This window comes from Mus caroli, chromosome 18, assembly GCF_900094665.2.
Source record: "Mus caroli chromosome 18, CAROLI_EIJ_v1.1, whole genome shotgun sequence".
In the NCBI taxonomy this organism is placed as follows: Eukaryota; Metazoa; Chordata; class Mammalia; order Rodentia; family Muridae; genus Mus; species Mus caroli.
The window spans coordinates 17,134,660-17,141,029 of record NC_034587.1 but is presented as its reverse complement, the minus strand read 5'-3'; positions in this window follow the sequence as shown (position 1 = coordinate 17,141,029).

The window sequence follows — 6,370 nt, the reverse complement described above, 5'->3', positions numbered from 1 at the left end:
CTTACTAGTTGGAACATGTTCTGGATATATGCCCAGGATTTACTGACAAATCAAGAACCGGTTGGGGAACAGGACTTTAACATCAGAACTGCCCCCTTCAACAGACAGTGGACAGAAGACAAAAGGGTCATGGAATAGAGAATGCAAGTCTGGACTCACTCTTTTTTTTTTTTTTTCCTAAGAGGGCATTAGATTTTGTTACGGATGGTTGTGAGCCACCATGTGGTTGCTGGGATTTGAACTCGGGACCTTCGGAAGAGCAGTTGGTTCTCTTGACCACTGAGCCATCTCGCCAGCCCCTGGACTCACTCTTCTTAAGTGGCTTCAAGGGGAAGCACTTTTATTTCTTTTCTTAATTCAACACTGATTCATTATAGGTAACCCAGAGTTTATCACTAATCCTTGAAGTAGTTGAAGATGACTTTTTTTTTTTTTTTTCGACCAAGCCAGCTCAACAGGGTCTCAAGGGAGGGAGTACATGATAAATGCCAAATTCTTAGAAGCGGCACCAAAAGCTCTCAATATCTCCCCCTTTTTTATTTCATAAACAAGACTGTGCCTGTTTTAGGTTGCTCTGACAAGCATGCCTTCCTTACCTTTCTTGAAATATACATTTTCAAAAACAATGTACTTCTGTCTTAGGTCAGTAAGACACTGTGCAGAAAAATTACCTGTCTTTAGCTGCCAGACTGTTAGATTAATAACTCTGTCTGAGGATCCATTTTTAGTTTCAAGCCAGTATTTTGGCTGCCAACACAAAGGCAAGTGTTATCATAATGGGCAGGAATAAAAGTATTTCCAGGACAAGAAGGACTAACACAATCAAGCTATAGAAGCCATTCTTGGAGCTTGACCAAGATGGAAATACTGATCTTAACCATGAATCAGGATGAGCAAGACAAAAGGAATGCCATGCACTCCTGGACTGAGTTCACTTTGAGCTTTGTATTCCTTAAATTCATGATCTCCTTATGCAAAGTTAAACGATCCAGAGAGGTGCTAGAATTGCACTAAATACCCTGCAAGTGTCTGAGTTTTCCATTGGTATGCATGACACTTGAGATGACTTCTTATTCTTTAACGCTGAACCTCCTCTCCAACAGTTTGAATACTATCAAGAAGAGCATCAATTTGTTGTTCTAGATGTCTATCTGGATCTTCTTGAATATTCAGATCATTAGTAACATTTTTTGCTCAATGATTAACAAAAGTAGCTGTCTTAACTTCTTATGTCAAAGCAATTGCAGAAGCAGTGGTGCTAGCTATTAATGTAATAAAAGCTGCTATCCAGTAATAATCAAGCCCACTGCCCTCTTGCTTCTGCTTAAAGTATGACTCATTCTTCCAGTGTTTGCAAGTCTTTTTCAGAATACCAAGGCCCTGTAATACTCACAGGCAATAATAATACAAAAGTTGATTGATGACCACCATAACAGGTATGCCAGATTTCTTTTTTTTTAATTGGGTATTTATTTCATTTACATTTCCAATGCTATTCCAAAAGTCCCCCACACGCTTCCCCACCCACTCCCCCACCCACCCACTCCCACTTCTTGGCCCTGGAGTTCCCCTGTACTGAGGCAAGTTTGCACGACCAATGAGCTCTCTTTCCACTGGCTGACTAGGCCATCTTCTGATTCATATGCAGCTAAAGACACGAGCTGGGGGGTGGGGTGGGGTGGTACTGGTTAGTTCATATTGTTGTTCCACCTATAGGATTGCAGATCCATTTAGCTCTTTGGGTACTTTCTCTAGTTTCTCCACTGGGGGTCCTGTGATCTATCCAATAGCTGACTGTGAGCATCCACTTCAGTGTTTGCTAGGCCCCCGTATAGTCTCACAAGAGACAGCTATATCTGGGTCCTTTCAGCAAAATCTTGCTAGTGTATGCAATGGTGTCAGCATTTGGAAGCTGATTATGGGATGAATCCCTGGATATGGCAGTCTCTAGATGGTCCATCCTTTTGTCTCAGCTCCAAACTTTGTCTCTGTAACTCCTTCCATGGGTGTTTTGCCAGATTTCAATACACTAACACAATTAGAAAGTGTCCAATCAATACAACTTGCATTAAATACATAGAAGAAGCAAAAGTAATTTTAACATGACTAATAAAAGATTCCAATTTTGGGGCTGGAGAGATGGCTCAGCAGTTAAGAGCACTGACTGCTCTTCCGAAGGTTCTGAGTTCAAATCCCAGCAACCACATGGTGGCTCACAACCATCTGTAATGAGATCTGATGCCCTCTCCTGGTGTGTCTGAAGACAGTACAGTGTACTTACATATAAAATAAATAATAAATAAAATCTTTAAAAAAAGATTCCAATTTTAAGAAAACATGGAAATACATCTATCATTTATACTGTTCTTTACAAAGCAAGCAGAAATTCCATCACCAAATGCATTGAAAGTCATAGTCTTATAAGTTGGTTCTTCTGTCCAGGGAAATCCAAACAGGATCCTTTTTACGTGCTCTTTTCCCCATGATGTCCTTCACTGTATCCCCCTTATTTGAGCTCCAATGTTGAGGTGCCAGCTCTGTCAGTCAACAGAGTCTCAAGGGAGGGAGTAAGAATTGAAAAGACAATTAGACAACACTATAACATGACTCCAGCCCATACTGAGGCTAAAACAGCTTTGTTTTTCTCCAGTCTGCTTTTATATTATTCTAGATACATCCCCAAAACATGGTCAGTTCTTAGATCAAAGACAAAGTAATCAAGCAAAGTAGTAAACAAAGAGATCACACAAGGTAATAAGTAAGCAAAGCAGTAAACAAAACCCTATGGTCACTGTTTCTAATATTCTTATCTGAGCCTACTTCCTTGTCCTCGGAGCATAGTGACAAATGCCAAAGCAGCACCAAGGTCTCTCAACAGGTTTTTTTTTTTTTTTTCTTTTTGAGACTGGGTTTGTCTGGATACTCTTAGCTGTACTGGAACTCACCATGTAGCCCAGGCTGACCCCAAACTCAGAGATATGCCTGCCTCTGCCTCCCAAGAGCTGCGAGCAAAGGCATGTGCCATTACAGCTCAGCCAACCTTGAACTCTAGATCTACATCTTAAGCATTAGAATTACAGGTATATGTCACCATAAGTAATAGCCCTGGCTGTTCTGGGATTCACTCTGTAGACCAGGATAGCTTTGAACTCATAGAGATCTGCCTGCGTCTGCCTCCCAAGTGTTGGAATTAAAGACGTGCACCACTGGACCAGGCTAGATAGCTAAAAATATTTGAAAATAATCTGAACGTGAGTTTGCCCCTTTTTTCTACCTGAACCTGTAAGTAATTAGTCATTGTACTGATACCTGTTCTTCTTTTTGTTTTTGTTTTCCATTTTTTCTTTCATTGATGTTTATGTCTTTGCTTGCCAGCGTGGGAGAAGGATTTACACAAGAAATAAACAGGATTTACACGGGAAGTAGGCTTGAGTCTTGTTGTGTAAGCCTGGTTCAGAACCATGGAGAGCAACAAACCCATTTCCCAACCTGAGAAGCACAATTTGGGCAGGTGGTGCTTGGCTTTGTTCTAAGGTTGTTTTTTAATTGAATTTTTGAGGGAGGGGAGGATGGAGGAACGGAGAGAATGAGAGAGAGAGAGAGAGAGAGAGAGAGAGAGAGAGAGAGAGAGAGCCACATTTGTTTGTGTCCTCATAGAGCAGATGAGGGCGTTTGATTCGCTGGAGTTGCAATCATAGGTAAGCTTCCAAATGTGGGCTCTGGGAACTGAACTGTCAGCCCCTGAAAGAGAAGCATGTCTTCTTAACTACTGAAGCAGCCCCTGTCTTCCTTTAGATGAGGATTTGGAACCGTGCTTGATGTATTTGAAGTTTCTGGCAAGATCTGTCTGTGTCTTACTACATTTTGGTTGAATGGCTATGCCTTTCTTTATTGAGCCATCTCACTGGACTAAATAGTTTAAAATTTTTATTTTTATTTTATTTTATTTGGGGGGGGGGTTCGAGACAGGGTTTCTCTGTATAGCCCTGGCTGTCCTGGAACTCACTTTGTAGACCAGGCTGGCCTCGAACTCAGAAATCCGACTGCCTCTGCCTCTCAAGTGCTGGGATTAAAGGCGTGCACTACCACACCCGGCTTTTTTTTTTTTTAATTTTTAAAATTATTTTATTAATTGTATTTGTTTCTGTCTGAGTTATGCCATGTGTGTGCAGGTGTCTGCCTGTCAGAACATAGTCCAAGAATGGAGTCGTTTGAGAATTCTGAATGCTTATGAGAAAATTCTAAGAAAACTAAACAAGAGTCTTGTGACCTCAGTTTCTTCAAAACACAAAATTGTTCTGGGGATGTTTTTGTGCTCCTCTAAGGCACAGCAGACAGGAGCGCGTTTACATCAGAGAAATGATTACAATTGTTATTTGTTTACATGCCTCCATGGAAAAGGATGTTTTTGCAGTGTGCAGCTTGTCCTTGTAATTGTATAAAGGTTGAACTCATGAGAACTTTACTCATGTGACTTTTCTTAGCCCTCAGAGTATAAACTGCTTGATTCTCTGAAGTTGGTGTCATGGTTTGAATAGGTATGGCCCCCATAGACTTCTGTGTTTGAATGCTTGGCCCTAGGGGAGTGGCATCATTAGGAAGTGTGGCCTTGTTGGAGGAGGTGTGTCACTGTGGGGGTTGGTTTTGAGGTCTCCTATGCTCAAACTATGCTCAGTATGGCCCACAGTCAATTCTGCCTTCAGATTGAGATATCGAACTTTCACCTCCCTTCCAGCATCATGTCTCCCTGGATGCTGTCATGCTGCCCACCATGATAATAATGGACCAAACCTCTGAATTGTAAGCCAGCCCCAATAAAATGTTTTTCCTTTATAAAAGGTTCCTTGGTCATGGTATCTCTTCACAGGAATACAACCCTAACTGAGACAGTTGGCTACTGTATGAGAGGTGAGCTTGTCTCATATATTGCCTCCACTCTCTCTGGTCCCACTGCCTCTAGGTCAGTAAACACCTGCAAGCACCAGAAGAGGACTTAAAATCTCTTAAAGCTGCTGTCTGAGCCACCAGGCTTAGGTTCTGGGAATCAAACTTGGGGTCTCTGAAAGAGCAGCAAACACTCTTAACTTAGCTGCTGAGCCACAAACACACTTTTTAAAAAGGTTCTATTTACTTTCCCTGTATGGGTGTTCTGCCTGCATGTAGTCTGTGCCCCACCCGTGTATGGTGCTCACGGAGGCTGGAAGATGGGTGTTCTGCCTGCATGTAGTCTGTGCCCCACCCGTGTACGGTGCTCACGGAGGCTGGAAGATGGTCTTGGGGAACTGGAGCTGCCATGTGGGTGCTGGGAACTGAACCTGGGTTCTCTGTACAAACAGACAGTGCTCTTAACAGCTGAGTCATCTCTGTGTGGGGCATATGGACTGTGGCATAAGAGGAACTGGTGAGTGTGGACGGTGCCACAGAACTGGTAGAACTGGCAAGATGGAATATACTCAAACCCCAGAAATCTCAAGACTTGAGACTGGCTGGAGTGGAACTAGCTCTTTCCATGCCTGCTTTGAAACATGTCACCAGGTGACTTCTAACCAGGTGGTCACAAGTAGTCAGTCACCTATCCAGCTCCTGGAATGTTTCTCTATGCTAATGAGGCACCACAGGACCTTAGCTTTCAGCCAATGATTTTTTTTTCCCTCTGTAAGGCTCCATGATTCGCCAAAGAATGATAGCCCAGACTCAAATAGTATGTAAATGCAAAAAGTGTTTTCTTCTGCAGAAGTTCAGCATGCTGGGGTCTTCCATTACCAAGATAGAGAGACCCCCAAGTCAGCTTGCAGGCCTGATTTAAAGCACTTTATGGAATTCTGGGGTAGGTGACCTCTATGTTAATCTGTTAGGTCCATCTCTACGGACATTCCATTATTGTGGAGTGGGGGCTGGAAACTTGCTGGGGAAATCTGGAAACTGTCAGCTGAGGAAGTAGCTGAGGAAGTCTGGAAACTGCTGCTGACCCATTGTCCTTGCCTCAGGCCAGGTGGCAGGGCAGCTTCTGGGGCCTGGACTTGCCTGGAATTGCCCAGTTCTTGGAAACAGAGATTTAGGCATAGTTTCCTTAACTTCCAATTTGAAGCCTGTCATGGAATCACCCCAAAACTATATAACCTTTGGTTCACCCCGAATAAAGTATATGCATTCAATGAACAAGCTAAACTAGTCTCAGAGAGTCATTCATTAAAGATCATCGGAGAAGGCCTTCGCCTAAAGAACTATAACACTAAGATTCGTTTGTTTGTTTGTTTGTTTGTTTGTTTGTTTGTTTGAGACAGGGTTTCTCTGTGTAGCCCTGGCTGTCCTGGAACTCACTTTGTAGACCAGGCTGACCTCGTACTTAGAAATCTGCCTGCCTCTGCCT